Consider the following 20306-nt stretch of genomic DNA (forward strand, 5'->3'; position numbering starts at 1 on the left):
GGGGAAAGGAAAGAAGGGAAAGAAAAAATATGAGAAAAGGAAAAAATGGAAACAAAGTCTCTGTAAATAGGGAGGGGTGGAGGGGGTGAAGGGAGGGCAGGGGAATGGGGGAAAAATAAGAAGCAAGATACGTCATGTAAAAAGGTACAAGATCCCAACAATAAATGTAACTGTACTGTATACCTAAAATGTACCAATAAACTTAATGAAAAAAACAGATCAAAGACTTAAGTATGAGAACAAAAACTATAAAACTGTTAGAAGACAACAGTGGTAAAAATTCATGGCCTTCAATTATTTTTAGCTATGACACCAAAAGCATAAGCAACAAAAATAACTGAGACTCTATGAAAATTAAAAATTTGTATTTCAAAAAGATATCATCAAAAAGTGAAAAGACAACCCAGAAAATGAGAAAATATGTGCAAATCATATATCAGATAAGGGACTTACATCTAAAATATATAAAGAACTCTTACAACTCAATAATAAAAAGACAACTCAATTCAATAATGGGCAAAGAGCCAGACATGGTGGCACATACCTGTGATCCCAGCCCTAGGGAGGCTGAGGCAGGAGAATAGCTATGAGTTCAAGGCCAGCCTGGGCTACACAGCGAGACCCTGTCTCAAAAAAAAAAAAAAAAAAAATTCCTAAAGAGACATTTCTGGAAGGAAGCTATTCTTTTTTTTTTTTTTTTTAGTTCTTTGATTGGTACATTTTAGGTATACAATTTGTTTACATTTATCATGGGGTGTTTGTACCTGTACATGATGTATCTTGGTTCTTTTTTTTCCCCCCTTTACCTGTGCACCCTTCACCCTCTCTGCCCTTCCCTATTTACACAGATTTCATTTTCTTTTTTTTTTTTTTTCTTTTCTCATAGTTTTTCCTTTCCCTCTTTTCCTTTCCCCTTCCCCTCCCTTCACTCCTTCGTCTTTGGACCTTTTTTCCTATTTCAAATTATCAATTATTCATTTTAATCATTTTAACCCTCGTTTACACTATCAGTTTCTCACAGTACAGAAACTATTCGGTATTTACACGTGTGTCCTATTTATTTCACTTAAGAGTATGGCCTCGATATGCACCCATTCAGCTATAAATGATTCTAGTTTTTCATTCTTTATGGCTGAGTAATACTCCATTTTATAAAAAATCACATTTTCTTTATCCAGTTTCCAGGTGATGGGCACTTGGGCTGCTTCCAAGCTTTAGCGATTACAAACTGTGCCACTATGAACATGGATGGACATATATCACTGTGGTATGATTCTTTTAATTCTTTGGGGAAGATACCCACCAGGGGGATAGCTGGGTCAAATGAGACCACTAGTCCTAGTTCTTTGAGGTATCTCCATACTGACTTCCACAGTGGTTGCACCATTCTGCACTCCCACCAACAATGGAGAAGGGTTCCTTTCTCCCCACACCCCTGACAGCATTTGTTATTTGTTGATTTCTTGATAGCAGCCATTCTTCCTGGGGTGAGGTGGAATCTCAGGGTTGTTTTCATCTGCATCTCTCGAATGACAAGTGATGTTGAACATTTTTTCATATATTTGTTTGCTGCTTTTACTTCTTTGTCTGAGAAATGTCTGTTCATTTCAGATGCCCATTTTTGAACTGGGTCTTTGAATCTGGGGGGTCTGATTTTTTTCAATTCTTTATATATTCTAGATAGTAGTCCTTTGTCTGAGGTACAGCTGCTAAAATTTTTTTCCCATATTGTAGGTTGTCTGTTAGCTCTGTTGGTTTCCTTTGCAGTGCAGAAGCTTTTTAATAAGATGAGATCACAGTTGTTGATTCTTTCTGCTAGTTCCCGTGCTGCTGAGGTTTTGTTCATGAAGTCTCTTCCTATGCCAATGTCTTCAAGAGTTCTACCTAACTTATCTTCCACCAAGTTTAGTGTTTCTGTCTTAATATTTATATCTTTAATCCACTTCAATCTTAGTTTAGTGCATGGTGATAGGTATGGGTCTAGTTTTAATCTTTGGCAGGTTAAAATCCAGTTTTTCCAACACCATTTATTAAATAGGCTATCTTTCCTCCAACGATGGTGGTTGGCTCCTTTGTCAAAGATGAGGTGGCTGAGCATGTCTGGAGTTGTTTCTGCATCTTCTAATCTATTCCACTGATTCTTAGGTCTGTTCCTTTGCCAGTACCATGCTGATTTTATCACAGTAGCTTTGTAGTATAGTTTCAAGTTGGGGATTATGATACCCCCAGCCATGTCTCTGTTGCTTAGAATTGCTTTAGCTATTCTAGGTCTCTTATGGTTCCAAATGAATGTTTGGATTGTTTTCTCTAGTTCTGTGAAGTATATTGTTGGAATTTCAATTGGCATTGCATTGAATCTATACAGTAGTTTTGGAAGAATGGCCATTTTCACTATATTGCTTCTTCCTACCCAGGAGCAAGGGATGTCTTTCCATTTTCTTGTATCCTCTTCGATCTCTTTTTTCAGAGTGCTATAGTTTTCAGCGTAGAGATCTTTTGCTTCCTTTGTTAGACTGATTCCTAGATATTTCATTTTTTTGGATGCTATTGTAAAAGGAATTGTTTCCCTAATTTCTCTCTCAGTGAGTCTGTTATTTGTGTACAAGAAGGCTATTGTTTTTTGAGTGTTGACCTTGTATCCAGCTACTCTACTGAATCTGTCAATCAAGTCTAGAAGTCTTCTGGCAGAGTTTTTTGGGTCTTCTATGTAAAGTATCATATCGTCAGCAAATAATGACAGTTTAATTTCTTCTTTTCCTATCCTTATTCCTTTTATTTCTTTCTCTTTTCTAATTGCTGTGGCTAATGTTTCCAAAACTATATTGGTGGTGATACAGGAGTGGTGATAGTGGGTATCCTTGTCTTGTTCCTGATTTTAGCGTGAAAGTTTTCAGTTTTTGACCATTTAGTATGATGTTGGCTGTTGGTTTTTCATAGCTAGCCTTAATCAGGTTAAGATAAAAACCTTCTATTCCAATTTTCTGTAGGATTTTTATCATGAATGGGTGCTGGATTTTGTTGAATGCTTTTTCTGCATCTATTGAGATGATCATATGGTTTTTGTCCTTGGCTCTGTTAATATAGTGTATTACATTTATTGATTTACGAATGTTGAACCATCCTTGCATCCCTGGGATAAATCCAACTTGGTCAGGGTGTATGATCTTCTTGATGACCCTCTGTATTGTTTGCCAGTATCTTGTTGAGGATTTTTGCATCTATGTTCATTAGGGAGATTGGTCTGTAGTTCTCTTTTTGGGTTGGGTCTTTCCCTGGTTTTGGAATCAAAGTAACACTTGCTTCAAGGAAGCTATTCTAATGATCAACAAGCACATGAAAAGTCTGACATCATTAGTCATCAGAAAATGCAAATTAAAAAAAGAAAATCCAAATCAAAACTATAATAAGATACTATTTCTTTCTCCCTAAGCTGTTTAAAGGCAAAAGAAAAGAACAAATGTTGACAGGAAAAGAAATTAGATGCTTCAGTGGACATGAAAAATGGTTTACCCACTTTGTAAAACAGCCTGGCATTGCTCAAAAGATTACACACAGAGTTAGCACTTGACTCAGTGATTCTATTCTACACATCTGACAGAATGAAAACAAGCCCCTACAAAATCTTGTATGTGAATATTCTTACCAACATAATTCATAACAGCCCAAAAGTAGATACAATTCCATCAACAAACACATATGCAAATTGTGGTGTGTTCATACAGTGGAATATTATTGAATAATATAAACACATGCTACAGTTTGGATGTACCTTGAAAACCTAACACTTACCGAAGGAAGCCAGTCACAGAAGTCTACATATTATATGACCCCATTCATATGAAAGTCCAGAATAGCAATACCTATATAAAGACAGTTGCTTAGGCCCGGGGATAAGGAAGAAACTTAGGGAACAAGAATACTAAAGGTTAAATGTACCAATAAAAGGATATACCAAAAAAAAAAAAAAGAAAGAAAACTAAAGGTAGAGCTGTTTCTTTCTGAGCTCAGAAACATATTCTAAAACTAACTGTGGTAGAGTTGCACATAGCTGTGAATATACTAAAACCCATAAGTAAATTTTATGATATGGATCATATCTCAGTAAAACTTTTTTTAAAAGTGCTAGCTGAAACTCTGAGCTTGACTCCATCCATTCATTCGCCTGACCCTAGAGTCCAGAACACCCTCAGCCGTGGAGCCACAGGGCTGATCAAACTGAAGCGTCTCCAGGCATCATCTGGGGTTTTCCTGACCCTATCCTTCCTCTGCCATCTCCTCTCCAAACCTCCTTCCCCTGTGCCTCAGAGACTCACCTCAGAGCCAGCAAATGCCCCACAGCCACTCCTCTCAGCAGCTGTGTCTTAGCTAGATCTGGGCTTCTTCTCCACCTTCCCCACCTTTGTAACTCTTTGTCCTGCCAAAACCACAGCTGAAGTTGCCCCAAAAGTGGCTGCAGAGGAGACTCCTCAAGAGAATCCCCCAAACCCTACCAAGATAGATCGTTCCGAGATAGGTCAGTTCTGACTGCAAAGAAAGCAGCAGCAAATGCCAGGGTGAGCAGTGAAAAGCACTCTTTGGGAAAATTTACTTACAGCAAAGCTGCAGTGTCACTGCAAAGGTCAGAGTTGTTCCCCGGAGGTGTGTCCAGGCCAGGGGTCAGTGGGTGGAGTTTACCTGAAGGTGTAAGGAATCTTGCTCAGGGCAGGGGCTATTTTCTTTCAGTGTTTGGGGCTATAACCTAGACACTTTATCAGCACCTGGGGAATGTTCAAGGCACTAAGTTCAAGCCTGCAGGTGGCTGCGCTGCAGGGCAGTCGAGGCACTCTGTAATTTTCAGTGGGGACCTGAAAAGAAAGAGAGGAAACTGGAGGGCCTTAGTATTTACCCCAAATGGTTTGGTTTGGTTTGTTTTTTTGTGAATGGCTCTTCCAATCTCCCATGCCCAGCTCTTTTGTGATGTTCCCTGAGCTGGAAGAAAAGAGTAGGCTCCCCTGTAAGGGCTTTCTTCCTAGTTTTAGGAAGCATTACACGCAAGTCCCAAACCAAAAGTAGATACTTTACAGTAAATGTTACAAAACCTAAAATCACAATTTTAAAATCCTTTCAGTCACTCAAGCTAGAATCCCAGAAATTGTTTTTGATTCCTTCCTTTCCCACCCTTTCCAAGCCCAACTGGTCAGTAAGCCTTGACAGTCCTCTCTCCTAATCTTTCCCAAAGTCCACTCCCTTCGCTCAGGCTCCGGTGTCAGCCTGGTCAAGCACTCATCTTTCTCTTCTGCACTCTGATTTGTTCAAGGTCTTCCCATTAACTAAGTAATATAACCTCTTCCTCAGGCCATGGAGATAAACATGCGCACCTGATCCCTCAGCATTTACTACAGTTTAAGATTTAACAGTTTTAGTTTTTGGTTTGGTTTGGTTTGGAGTTTTGTTTTGGTTTTCTTTTTAGATAAGGTCTTACTATGTAGGCCAGGCTGGCCTCAAATTCACTGCTATCCTCCTGCCTCAGCCTCTGGAGTGCTGGTGTTGCAGGTGTGAGCTACCAGGCCCAGCTCACAGTTTTAGTTTTAAAAGACTACTTATATTATTTTTAATCTAATCTTGTTTCATAATATTTTAAATGTGAGCCAATAAAATTGCCTCCTCTATGACTATTGCAAAGCTATATATGAGTCAATAAAATGTAAATTTACATTTGATAAATTTTACTAGAAAAAAACTTAAAAGGCAAATCCCCAAAACTAATCTTAATATCACTTTGGGGCAGGTGAAAGAGAACAGGCCTATCAAGCCATCTAAGAAAGCCCTCTGGGCATCTGAACCTCCTAGGATCTAATCTTATGAGTCACAGAAAAAGGTGGGCTTGAGGTCTGTGAGTTTCTATTGTAGTTTCTTTATAGAAACTCAGGGATGGAAAACTATCTTCCAAAAACAATGTTCCCATTGCTCTGAAGGACTCCCAAAATAAAAAGAAAAAAAACTCTAACCATCTAAATCTTACAATAAGGGTCCCTAAATGGCACTTAGGCCCATGACCAAGTTTTTAAGGACTCATAGCAAAAGAGGAAAAAGAAAAACAATGCAGTAATCTCCTTCCTAAAACTAAAATCTCAACCTAAAGAACTCTGCTTTATTCTGAGGTTACATTTGTCCTGTTTTGAGGGTACCAAAATATTCTTTCTCTTATAAAAAGACAGAACATATATAATGAAGGTAGACATTTTCATGTATTTTATATAAAAAGCAAGAAATCCACAATCTTGTGCAAGACCCCCAACCTTCTTTTTTAAATTTTAGCAGCATAAGAATTCCACAATTCATAAGCATGATAAAGTCCTCCTGTAATCTCAGCGCTCTGGGAGGATGAGACAGACCTTAGCAACTTAGCAAGTAACCATCTCAAAATAAAAAAAGATTTTTAAAAGGGGAGGGGGACCTAGCTCAGTGCAAATGTCCTGGATTCAATTCCCAGTCCTGCAGGGAAAAAAAGAAGTCCACAATTCTGAGTGCCACTCACCTCAGCATTCCCAAATCCTCTCCCAAGTATGAACCCTGACAAGGTTTACTGGGGTCCTTCACTGTCCTACCAGCTCCAGCCTGGTAGCTGTGGCTTCCTGGAGTGTTAAGACAGATCACAAGGCATTGCCTGGCTCAATGGGAAAGAGGCACGATCAATCAATTACTGTAGTTTGGCACGGAATGGAGGAGGCTGGTCAGGACATGGGAGATCAAGTGGGAGAGTGACTCAGGCGTGCATCTGACAAGCACCAGCCCCTGGTCTAAAACTTGCCAGAGCCCATTATTAAAACCAGTTGGTAAAGTATAAATGAAAAGATGTAACGGCCTGCTAAACCCTTTAATATAATGCATGTCATTGTCAAACACAGAGAAGGAGACAACAGTGAAGTTGTGAAGGTGCTCAGTGGTCAGCAGGGCTCCCTCACTGCCTCCTGGTCTGTGATTCATTCCTGCCTCAACAAAACCTCAGCAAGCTGTAAGTGCTTAAATCCCTTATTTCAAGGATCTGCAATACACCTAGACAGGCCATTTGGCCAAGTGAGGATGGCCAGGAAAGGACAGTGGAAAGAAGTCAGAGAACTGACCAAAAGCCACAAAGCCAGTGGGAGTCTTTTTCAAAGAAATCTACCCTTGTGATCACTCATCAGCAATTCAAAGTTCAAAGATTACAAAATATAAAGGAAAAACCAATGTACTTAAGCAGTGGAACAGAACCCAGACTGGCTTTATTCTAGGAACAGAAATGACAAAGTAGAGTTCTCTACAAATACATATGGATTGAACCAACACCCCACATTAACAAACTGTGCCTTCAAAATTCTGAAAAGGCTGTGGTTTGAGGAAGTCCTCATCCCCATTGAACAGCTCTGCCTGGGCACGGGCTCTGAACCCCACGCTGCTCTGCCTACCTGCCTTATGGGAAAAGCCAATGGGCACAGAGGGCCATTCCTTCTGAGACAGGCCAGTGTTCCAACTTCCACCTTCTCCGAGCACAGGGTCCTGGCTTTGAAGTTTGGAGCTCACACACTCTTACTTCTGGGAAAGAATCCTTCAGAAAGACCTGCCCCAGGGGCAAAGCCACAGGTGTAAGGCTTCTCACTGTAGTCCTGTTTGTAAGTGACAAAGTTGAGACAACTCACATGCCCATTATTAAGGAAATGATTAAATAAGGTGGGACACATTTATGGAATATATACCTTGTAGTTCAAAAGAAAGAGATGAGTATGTAAGTGCTAAAATGGGGAGGTGTCCACAACACACAAAGTAGAAACAGCAAATTGCTGGACGAATGCACAGTGTGATTCCATTGTATGTGCACATAATATGCCCATATACACTCTTATGAGCATATCTATTGTGCAAATAAAAAGGTTCCAGAAGGATATATGTCAAAATGAATGGAACTGGGGAGAAAGGAGCTTTCTTTTTTGTTTGTTTGTTTTACTTTGTATATTCCTGGATTGTTAACCTTTTAAAATACATTATTTTTAAAATATAGGGCTGGGGATTTAGCTCAGTTGTTGGTTCCACCGCCTGTCTCACAAGCGCAACATCCTGAGTTCGATCTCCAGTACCAAAAACTATATATGTATATAATATATATGTATGTATATAAAAACAAATAACATACACATATAAGCATATAAGTAAATAAGAGCTATCTTTATTCCTCTTTTGCTGAATCAGGAAAAACCAATTACTAGGAAAGCAACTGCCTGGGGAAGTGAAGGCTTGGCTCTCTCTCTAGAAGCTTTGGACATTTCTCCCAGCCTTCGCTGGGACATCAGGTTGTATTTTTACTCAGTTCTGATCAGTTGAAAACGACACTTAATTTTTGAAGCAGGATTTGCATTAGTGGAAAAATAAAATATGAACTGCAGAGCAAATCCAGATGGTTTAGAAGTAAGCAAAGCCCAGTTCCACATTTATCTATGGTGGTATCCTTTGCCTTAGGTCTCACTGATACGTCTCTTTCCAGCTCAAGCCATCTTGCTTTCATCCTCTCTAAATACACTGTTTATTTATCATTTATCCTGTTCTTGCCTCTAAATGGTTTGAAGCAGTTCCCAAATGGATTTAAAGTAATAAACAATAATTTATCTGAAAATGGTAAAATTGTTTACAGGAACTAAAGTACAGAAATGGTAAGAAGGAGGACAAAGTAAAAATTCTATTTTAAATAGAAACTCTTTGTTATGGCTTATATCTAGATGTTCCCCAAAACCTCATGTAGTCACAGCTGGGGCTTTTCAGAGCTGGCTGAATCTAGGGTGTGTGATGTTGCAATTAAGTGTGTGATGCTGGGATTAAAGATGTGATGCTGGGATTAAGGGTGTGTGGTTGGTTTGGCATAGTTCTGGGAGTGGATAATGGGAAGGCCCACTCCGGGTGTGGGTGGAACCACTCAAAGCGTTGGTAGCTTAGAAAGGATAAAAGGGAGAGGCAGGCTGCTCCTGTTTCCTCCCTATTTCCTGCTTTGCTGCCCTCCTGCCTTCTGCCTACCATGAACTATTTCTCCCCAGCAATGCCCCTCTGCCATGCCATCCTGCCTTGGCACCAGCCAACTATGGCCTGAAACCTCTACAAACTGTGAGCCAAATAAACTTTTCCTCTTTTAACTTTGGGTGTTGGGTATTTTGTCTCAGCAATGAGAAAAGCACATTTAATTTCCAGTTGATGTGCACAAGTGCCCCTCAAAGTACGTACTGTAAAACAAAGATTTATAATGATCAAGAAAATAATAATCCAGAAAGACATTGCTACATTGTCCACTTCTACTGATTCAGTGCATAAATCTAAATTCACTAAACTTCCTCATACACCCCAGAGGTCCCTGATATTTTTCATACACCATTCTTGTGACCAAGTAAGTAAAATAATCCTCTTGACACATGCTTACCTTGCTCTACTGACACGGGTTTGATCACCTTCAATAACAAGCTTAAAAGACAGTTCAAGTTTGGAGTCCTTCACATGTGAGTTCAAATCCCAATGATGCCATCACGGCTGTGTGAGCCTGAACTAAACCTCTCAGAGAACTTCAGTTTCATCAACAGGGATAAAAGTGGATCTTGACAGTACCTATTTCATAGAGTTGTTACATGGATTAAATCCCTAATATACTTAAAGAATTTAAGCAAATGTGTAATTAAAAGTTAAGCATTACCACTGGCTAAATTCTTAATACCTTTTTCTTCAAAATGTAAGAACAATGGGAAAGTGCAAAAACTGTTTTATTGAGCCCACTGCAGACAGGCAGGTCTGTGCACGCCCTACCGAGGTCCTGAGTCACTCGGAAGACACCGAATCACCCCGCTGCAGACAGGCAGCCACCTGATTCCACATTACCAAGTCACAGAGGACACCAGAACACCAGACCAAGGTACTGAGTCCCACTGTTCCCGGCCCAGAGGTAGGGGCTTCTGAGCCGTCGTCCCACTGCTCCTGGTCCAGAGGAAGGGGCTTCCCGGTCACCATCCCTCCCGCTGCTCCCAGCCCACAGGAAAGGGCTTTTGGGTCACCATCCCTACCGCTGCTCCCGGCCCCTGTCCCACCTCACCCACCTCAGGGGAGATAATCCGTGCAGGAGGTAATCCGTGCAGGCGCTAACAGCCCCCCGCCCCAGTCGAAATGAGAAAACACGTAAGTCAGTCTCAAAACCAGACTTCCAGATCACCTACAGCAACCCGAAAGGGAAATGAGATGGAACACTCTGATACTCAACCACCTGGACCCACTGAACTGGCAACAAAAGGGGATCTGGAAAAAATGAAATCAGAAATAATTTCTCAGATAACAGGAGAAATTGTGCCCTTGGTGCAAGACATGATTAATAAATCTAGAGAGGAGCTCAGGAACATGATGGAATCCCAACATAAGAAACAAATGGAATCCATAAAACAGGTGCAAATAGATATCCAGGACATGAAAAACTCCACTGAAAGTCTACACAGCAGAATGAGCCAGTGTGAGGACAGAATTTCAGATAGAGAAGATAAGATTGCAATTACTGACCAGGAAAAGAAAAATTGCTTCAAAATTATAAGGGAACATGAGAAATCAATCCAACAGCTGGTAGATGATGCAAAAAAGAATAACCTAAGACTGATTGGGCTCAATGAAGAAAGAGGGGAGAGTGCAGATGACATAAAAAAATCTCTTCACAGAAATAATGGCAGAAAACTTCCCAAGCAGGGGAAAAGAGCTTAACATACAGATAAGTGAGGCATATAGGACTCCAAACAGCCTTGATCAAAAAAAAATCTACACATAGGCATATAATTGTTAAGATTCCAGAAACACAACAGAAGAACAAAGTTCTCCAAGCAGTCAGAGAAAAGAAACAAATCACATACAAAGGAAAGCCCATCAGAATCACAGCAGACTTCTCAACACAAACCATCAAGGCAAGAAGAGCTTGGAGTGACATATTCCAAGCCCTAAAAGAAAACAACCTCCAACCCAGATTGATGTACCCTGCAAAATTATCTTTCAAAATGGATGGAGAAATAAGATACTTTCATGACAAAGAGCACCTTAAGAACTTCGTGAATACCAAACCAGCACTCCAAAGAATTTTACACAATAGCCTGGGAAGAGACATTGAGGATCACAACCCCAGGAAGCAAAGCAGAATGAACCCATCTGGCATGACAAGAAATTAAATGTAAAGGGGGAGAACCCAACAAAAAGAAAAAGTCATGGCAATGACAAGTCAATACGTTTCAGTTATAACCATCAACATTAATGGTCTCAATTCACCAATCAAAAGAAATAGACTGGCAGAATGGGTCAAGAAGCAAAATCCAACAATATGCTGCATACAAGAAACACACTTCATTCAAAAGGAAACTCATAGACTGAAAGTTAAAGGGTGGAAAACAATACTCCATGTGACAGGAACCCAAAAAAAAGCAGGAGTAGCTATCCTCTTGGCAGATCAAGTAGATTTCAAACCAACACCGATTAAGAGAGATGAAGACAGACACTACATCCTTGTAAAGGGAACAATCCAAGAGGAGGAGATGACAATCATATCTATGCACCAAACACTAGTGCACCCAACTATATAAAACAAATACTAATGGACATGAAAAGTCATATATGCACTAATACAATTGTAGTGGGGGACCTCAACACCCCACTGTCACAAATAGATAGATCAACTAGACTAAAAATAAGCAATGAAATACTAGAACTCAATCGAACTCTTGAACAAATGAACTTAACAGATGTTTACAGAGTCTTCCACCCCACAAAATCAGAATACACATTCTTCTCAGCTGCACATGGGTCATTCTCCAAAATAGACCACATACTCACACATAGAATAGGTTTAAATAAGTGCAAAGGAATTGAAGTTATCCCCTGTATATTATCAGAAGATAGTGTGATGAAATTGGAGATCCATAGCAAAAGAAACTCAAAAAATTTCATAAACACATGGAAATTGAACAACACACTTCTGAATAACCAATGGATCACAGAGGAAATTAAAGAAGAAATCAGACAGTTCCTTCAATTAAATGACAATGACAATACAACATATCGGAATCTATGGGACACGATGAAAGCAGTCTTATGAGGGAAATTCATAACAGTGAATACGCATATTAGGAAAACAGAACGAGCCCAATTAAACAACCTCATGCTGAACCTCAAGCTTCTAGAAAAAGAAGAGCAGGACAACCCCAAAGCTCATACAAGGGAGGAAAGTATAAAGATCAGAGGAGAAATCAATGCAATGGAGACTAAGAGAATGATACAAAAAATCAATGAAGCCAAGAGTTGGTTCTTCAAAAGAATCAACAAAATTGACAAACCTTTAGTCAACCTTGTCAGAAAAAGGAAAGAAAAGGTCCAAATCCATGCAATTAGGAATGAAAAGGGTGAAATTACAACAGACCCAGCAGAAATCCAGAGGATCATCAATACCTACTTCCAGAACCTATACACCAATAAGATGGAAAACACAGAAGAAATGGACAGATTCCTAGATACATATGAATTACCAAAGTTGAACGAAGAAGACCTAAAAATTCTGAACAACCCAGTATCAACCAATGAAATTGAAAATGTAATTAAAAACTTATCAACTAAGAAAAGCCCAGGCCCTGATGGCTTCACTGCTGCATTCTACAAGACATTTAGAGAGGAACTGCTGACACTACTGTTTAAACTCTTCAATGAAATTGAAAGGGAAGCAATACTCCCAAATTCATTTCTGGAAGCAAGCATCACCTTGATCCCCAAAGCAGAGAAAGACCCAACCAAAAAAGAGAACTATAGGCCAATCTCACTAATGAACACAGATGCAAAAATCCTTAATAATATACTGGCAAACAGAATGCAGAAGATCATCAAGAAGATCATACACCCTGATCAAGTGGGATTCATCCCAGGGATGCAGGGATGGTTCAATATACGAAAATCAATTAATATAATACACTATATCAATAGAGCCAAGGACAAAAACCATATGATTATCTCCTTAGATTCAGAAAAAGCATCTGACAAAATCCAACATGCATTTATGATAAAAACCCTACCAAAAATTGGAATAGATGGTCTCTACCTCAAACTGATAGACGCCATCTATGAAAAACCAACAGCCAATATCATACTAAATGGTCAAAAACTGAAATCCTTCACACTCAAATCAGGAACAAGACAAGGATGTCCACTCTCACCACTCTTGTTCAATATAGTTCTGGAAACATTAGCCATGGCAATTAGACAAGAGAAAGAAATAAAAGGAATAAAGATAGGAAATGAAGAAGTCAAATTGTCATTATTTGCAGATGACATGATACTCTCTATAGAAGACCCCAAGAACTCCACCAAAAGTCTTCTAGACTTCATAACCAAATTCAGTCAAGTAGCTGGTTACAAGGTCAACACACAAAAATCAATAGCTTTCCTCTACACCAATGACAGACTCACTGAGAGAGAAAGAGGGCAAATAATTCCTTTCACAATAGCATCCAAAAAACTGAAATACCTAGGAATCATCCTAACGAAAGAAATCAAAGACCTCTTCTCTGAAAACTATGGCACTCTGAAAAGAGAGATTGAAGATGATATCAGAAAATGGACAGACATCCCCTGCTCCTGAGTAGGAAGGATTAATATAGTGAAAATGGCCATACTTCCAAAACTGCTATATAGATTTAATGCAATTCCAATTGAGATCCCAGCAGCATACTTCACAGACCTAGAGAAAACAATCCAAAAATTCATTTGGAACAAGAAGAGACCCAGAATAGCAAAAGCAATTCTAGGTAACAGAGACATGGCAGGGGGTATTACAATCCCCAACCTGCAACTATACTACAAAGCTACTATGATAAAAAGAGCATGGTACTGGCAAAGAAACAGACTTGAGGACCAGTGGAACAGATTAGAAGATGCAGAAACAATGCCAGGCACACTCAGCCTTCTCATCTTCGACAAAGGAGCCAAACACCCTCACTGGAGGAAAGATAGCCTCTTTCATAAATGGTGCTGGAAAAATTGGGCTTCAACTTGCCAAAGATTAAAACTAGACCTGTATCTCTCACCATGCACTAAACTAAAATCAAAATGGATTAAAGACCTAAATATTAAAATAGAAACTCTGAACCAGTTGGAACAGAGGTTAGGTAGAACCCTTGAAGACATCAGTGTAGGAAAAGATTTTATGAACAAAACCTCAGTTGCCCGTGAACTAGCACAAACAATCAACAAATGGGATCTCTTCTTATTAAAAGGCTTCTGCACAGCAAGAGAAACCACCAGCAGTGTGAAGAGACAACCCACAATGTGGGAAAAAATCTTCACCTGCTCTTCCTCACACAAAGGTCTACTATCTTGAATCTATAAAGAACTTCAAAAGATCAGACCTCCGAAATTTAAAGACCCAATCCAAAAATGGGCATCTGAAATGAACAGACATTTCTCACACAAAGAAGTAGAAATAGCAAATAAATACATGAAAAAATGTTCAACATCACTGGTCATTCGAGAGATGCAAATGAAAACAACGCTGAGATTCCACTTCACTCCAGAAAGAATGGCTGCTATCATGAAATCAACTAATAGCAAATGCTGGTGGGGCTGTGGGGAAAGAGGAACCCTGCTCCACTGCTGGTGGGACTGTAGACTGGTGCAACCACTGTGGAAATCAGTATGGAGATACCTCAAAGAACTAGGACTGGAAATCCCATTTGACCCCGCTATTCCACTGCTGGGGATCTTCCCCAAAGAATTAAAAGAATCATACCACAGTGATCTATGTGCACCCATGTTCATAGCAGCACACTTTGTAATAGCTAAAACTTGGAAACAGCCCAAATGCCCATCAACTGGAGACTGGATAAAGAAAATGTGGTTTTTTAATTAAATGGAGTACTACTCAGCCATAAAAAATGAGAAATTAGAGACATTTATAGCTAAGTGGATGCACATTGAAGCAATACTCTTAAATGAAATAAATAGGACACACATGTGTAAATACCGAATAGTTTCTCTGGTGTGAGAAACTGAAAGTGTAAATAAGGACTAAATGTATAATAGGTCATGTGAAATAGGAAGAAAAGGGGCAAAGGGGAAGGAAGTGGGAGGGCTAGGGGAAAGGATAGAAGGGAATGGGATTAATATGAGAAAATGGAAAAATAGGAACAAAATCTTTGTAAACAGGGAGGACTGGAGGGGTTGAAGGGAGGGCTGGGCAAGGGTGAAAAATAAGAACCAAGAGAGACTCTGTAAAGGTGCAAATTTCCAATGATGAGTGTCATTATATTGTATACCTAAAATGTATGTACCAATTATTAGAATGAATAGTCAATAATGTAAAATAGGAAGAAAAGGTCCAAAGGGGTAGGGGTAGTGGGAGGCACAGGGGAAAGGAAAGAAGGGAAAGGAAACATGCTGAGAAATGGAAAAAATGGAAATAAAGTCTTTGTAAATAGGGAAGGGTGGAGGGCATGAAGGGAGGGCTAGGAATGGGGAAAAAATAAGAATCAAGATGCATTATACAAAGGTACAATTCCCAATGAGAAATGTAATTGTGTTGTATACCTACAATGTACCAATAAAAGAATTTAATACAAAAAAAAAAACTGTTTTATTCCTGGACTAGGGCTATAACTCAGTGGTAGATCACATGCTTAGCACACATAAAACCCTGGATTCAATCCCCAGCACCACAAAAAATTGTATATTCCAATAAAAAGATGAATTGAATGCTCACACATAAATCTCCATAGATCAGAGAGAAAAAATGTGTGTATTTGTCCGAAAGTCTGCACAGAGACCTCTGCTCATTTAGCTATGAGAAAGAACCATACGTAACTACAAACATTATGGGAAAAAATTACTTGGCAAAAAGAGATCAATATTGATAGAGAAAGCACTATTAGCCTACTATTCAGGATAGACTGCATAAGAAATGTGGATGTGCTCTAATACAGTTGCCTCGGTTCATAAACTTCACTCTTTCCACAATTCTGGTCACAGAATTCATTCTATGATTCTGGTTGAAACAACAGTTCATGAACCGAGGTACCACTGTACTGCTATGTCGTAAAATTCTATCCCAGATAACTGGTTCCAAGAAAGCCCCATTCTGAATATGATTTCATACCAATAGCAACCTAAGGACCTCTTCCACATCTAGATAAGGATAAGGACATGTATCCTAGGTATTTAGTACTTTTGCTACAGAATAAGATATAAGAATCTTTTTGAAGTTTCTGCACAGAAAACACAAACAACAATAAAAACAGATACCATTTACACACGACTGTGTCAGCCCTGTACTGAGTATGTTATCATACTGCTTCTTTTAATTCTCATGACCACTCATTTTACAGATGAAGACGCTAAGGCTTAGAGAGACAAAGTAACCTGCTCAAGGTCACCACCACAGGGTCACCAACTTGCTGAAGGGCAACAATGGGGAATTCAAACTCATCCATCAGAAAACTGATCCATCTGTCACTTTTCAGATCTCAGTTATAAGCTCAGTAACCCAGGGGAGCTTAGTCTAACTCTCTGCACAAGACCAAGTCCTTAGTACCCTTCCCTTGTACTATCTTCCTCTGCAGCTCTGATCACAATGATATTTTTACCCTTATTGAATATTGGGGCTGTCTCCCCCAAACCGTAAGCTCCAAACAGCACAGCTCCTCAGTGTTCTTGCTTATTTAGGAACTTTGGCCTCTATCGTACTACCAGGCACATGGTAGACCACAGCAGTCCCCATCCACACTTACTCTGATTGAATGGATGGAGAAAAACAATGCTCAGAAAAAACCCAGCAGCCATGGTACTGTGCTAACAAAGCACCAGTCCCCATGTATTAGAACAACAATGCCAGCAACAGAGGGGCAAGAGATTACTGAGGCAAACCTTAGGACTGGAAGAGGATCTCAAAGTACAAACCTTGCAGTGGTGAGACACAGCAACATCTTTGCATGTGAAGGAGGGTGGGAGCAGGTATGGACCCAGTCACCACCTCTGAAGTCATGCCACCTGGGCTCAAGTGCTGCTGAGTGACCCTGGGCTACCTATTTAACCTCTGTGTGCCTAGAGCCCTCATCTATAAAACGGTGACTGACAGAACCTACAGCTATACAGCTACTGAAGAACAAACACATTGCTACATGAAAAATACTTTAAAGCCTGGCTCTCAGTAAACACATAATAATTATTGCTGCTAATAGCTACTAGGTTTTAAAAAACCCTAGTTTGTCATTTGTTTTTCTCCCTGCAGTAACCCCAGTGAACCTGGGTTTCAAAGGCTGTAAGAATTAAGGAGGAGCTTTCTTTCCCTCTGATCACTTAATGCAAGACAAACTATTACAGTTAAAGGATAACAGAATTACACCAATGATTCATCGTTCCCAGCAATAACCCTGGATTCTCAACAATCTTAGGTTTTACTTTCAGGTCTGAAATCATGTGATTCTAAGCCAATTTTACTCTTAAGCTAGACAAAGAACCCAAAATTAGTATCTGCTGCAATACAATAGGATTCCATTTTTTTTTTACTCTGGGTATAATATTAAATGCCTAAGTTGTAAAAGATATAGCATAAATATTTGATACAAGCATCAAAATCTCAAATCTGGCAGCTTCAGTTTTATTTGTGTAAAAGAGTATCTTTTTATAATTGCTTTCCTAATAGAAATATATGAACTCATCTGCTCTTGTATCATATTAGCTATCTTGCAATTAAAAATACTATCAAATATTTCACAATTTTAAAAAGCTATAAAGACATCAGTGGAACAAGTGGTGCTATTTTAATGTGGACCTATTTATTAAATAACATGCTATATAAAATTAAATTTCCTCAATATGATAAGGGCATTATGGTTATTCTGAAGAATGCTTTTGTTCCTAGGTTTGACTCTCGTACAGATATTTTCATGATCATTTTCTGTGCACCTAATCACACAAATTATTTACTCATCTTCAACCCAAATTAATACAATTTTGTTTGAGTTTCTAATCCATTCTAGTTGATTTTTTAAAACTGTTTTTCCTGGTATTTTAATCTGCTATTTCCTTCCTCCGACATCTTCTTAAAATATTTTAAACAAAAACAAACACAGTTCACAGGCTGTTTTTGATCCTCAATTACGAAAGTGAAAGGAACTGAAAATAAAGGAAACCACAGTTCAATAATAGCTACTAAATCTCAGCAATTTTTTGCATCATGTCTACATCAACAAGAAAAGCCCAATGGTTTCAGAGCAATACATTTTAAACAATCCATACAGGACCATCACATAGTATACTCAATCACAACAAAAATATTGAACCAGTCAAAGCACTAAGTCCTTCATGACAATGGACTGTCTTTTGAAAAGATATCTACGTAAATAAGCCACTTCAGTCTAAAAAACCAAAAAAGGAGTAACTTCTTTAAATAGAAAATTGTATTTGTTACCTGCCAGAAATTTGAGTTCTCAGGGCTCAATATTTGCTATCAGACTGATGTCAGGCTCAATTTCACAATGTGTGTGTTTTTTTTTCCAAGGCCACAATTGAACAACAAGTTTTAAGAGGAGGGAGAAGGTGGAGACAAGCAGGAGGTGGAGTTTTATTATATAAATGTTTGGGCAAAAACCAAATGTGGCCACACTGGTTTCTCAGAGCCCCAAATACATATAACATCCAAATAACTTAAATCTTAATGTGCAGTCTTGACAGGCATGTACTCCTTCTGAATATTCTTTTTAGAGTATCCCAGATAGATTGGCAGCTCCTCATTCTGGCAAAAGATCAGAACAGTCCAGGTAAGTGAAACACCTAATGTTTCAGGAGAGGAGAGGAATGGCACTCAGGAGAAAAGACGTATGTTCAGTTTATGGTTCTAAAAGACTCAAGTACAACATTGTATCTACAGCTAAAGTACACTGAAGCTGGGCGTCAGGAGGCTGAGGCAGGAGGACTGCCATGAGCTTGAGGCCAGCCTGCACTACATAGTGAGTTCAAGGCTAACCTGAACCAGAAAGTGAGACCCTGTCTCAAAACAAACAAAAAAACACTGAGAAGTTTTTACCAGCATAGATATCAAGGTAAGTATTCTTAACACAATCAAAAATTTAAGAAAAGAGGGCCGGGGATTTAGCTCAGTGGTTCCGATGCCTGCCTCGCAAGCGCAAGGACCTGAGTTCGATTCCTGGTACCAAAAAAAAAAATTTAAGAAAAGAAAAATATCAGGTATCACCTATAAAATGGTTTTCTTATTGGCCCTTAGGCTGGACTGAGAGCAAGAAATGCCAGCATCCCTAAAATGGTATATATGCAGATGGTTTCTCTACACACACACACACCCCTATCCCTTTTCCCCTTCTTCTTGCCACATACTTTCCTCATCTTAATTCGTCTGTGTGCTTCACCCTTTTTAACATCAACACTCCATCCTCTCCTAGAAGACTCAGCACAATGAACAAAAGAAAAAAATGAGGCAGGGGCCTGTTCCTTGAGATTATTCTCCTCCAAACCCTGAAGATCCTCCACATGCCCAAGAACAAGCTCTACATGCCTAGATGCCACAGATTCCAAATAGCATCCTGGGGCCCAGCCGTCAGTGACCTGCCAAAGCCACACAGGGAGATTTCGGCTCCTCTTGCTGAGGGGACACAGAAGAAGCAGGCAACACAAGTGGCCAACTGTGAAAAGCAGCTCCAGCCCACTGACTACTCTCTCTCTGAACAAACTGGGCCCTGTTGACCTAGTCCCCACAGGGTACGAGGCGGTGACCCCTGAATCCCAGCACACCTATGGTGTGGTGGCAGGAGTAGAGATGCGGGCGCCCCCCCTCGTTCAGAGATCAGACCCCTCAGTGTTGGGGGACAGAAGAGACAGGTGAGTGGGAAAAAGATGCTGGAGTCAGAGCTCAGAAGATAAACCCACCTCCCCCTTAAGGAAGGCTGAGAGATGCCCCTGCTGTACTGTCTGTCATCTGCCACCTGTCAGTCTCCCAGGGCACTAAGTGCAGTCCAGCCTGCACCTGGCTCCACGTGCTAGAAGGCCTTGTTTTCTACTTCCTTGAGCGCTCCTACCACACAAGGGAGGCCCTCCTGCCTCTCCTGGACAGTGGGCCTGCCATCCCCAATGACCTACTTTCTTTCTGCCAAGCCCTGCCCTTCCCACTGTTGAGGAAAAACACCAACGGCAAACAAACACGGCCCTTGGGATGGCCAAGCACTATACACATGAACTCATTTGCTCCGTACCAAAGCCCTTTAACTATTAAACTAATTAACTACAAAGCCCCACTTTAACTATTAGAA

At 39.8% G+C, this 20306-nt stretch overlaps 1 protein-coding gene across 7 annotated transcripts in view; it reads right to left on the bottom strand.

Moving 5' to 3' along the window:
* Snx10 (sorting nexin 10) overlaps nucleotides 1-20306 on the bottom strand; it is a 62738-nt gene that overhangs the window by 26872 nt on the left and 15560 nt on the right. The window contains exon 2 of one of the 7 annotated variants that reach the window (XM_087206616.1): nucleotides 545-627. The exons of 2 other annotated variants lie outside the window; for them this stretch is intronic. The gene's annotated coding sequence lies outside the window, so the exon portion shown is untranslated. Of the gene's footprint in view, nucleotides 1-544; nucleotides 628-4592; nucleotides 4675-16941; nucleotides 16966-18454; nucleotides 18555-20306 lie in introns of those variants that run through there. 4 more of the 7 variants (XM_087206615.1, XM_021254102.2, XM_013070284.3 and 1 more) reach the window with 4 other exon arrangements.

This window comes from Heterocephalus glaber, unplaced genomic scaffold, assembly GCF_053883595.1.
Source record: "Heterocephalus glaber isolate CG9 unplaced genomic scaffold, H.glaber_assembly_v1.0 deba00000676, whole genome shotgun sequence".
NCBI lineage: Eukaryota > Metazoa > Chordata > Mammalia > Rodentia > Bathyergidae > Heterocephalus > Heterocephalus glaber.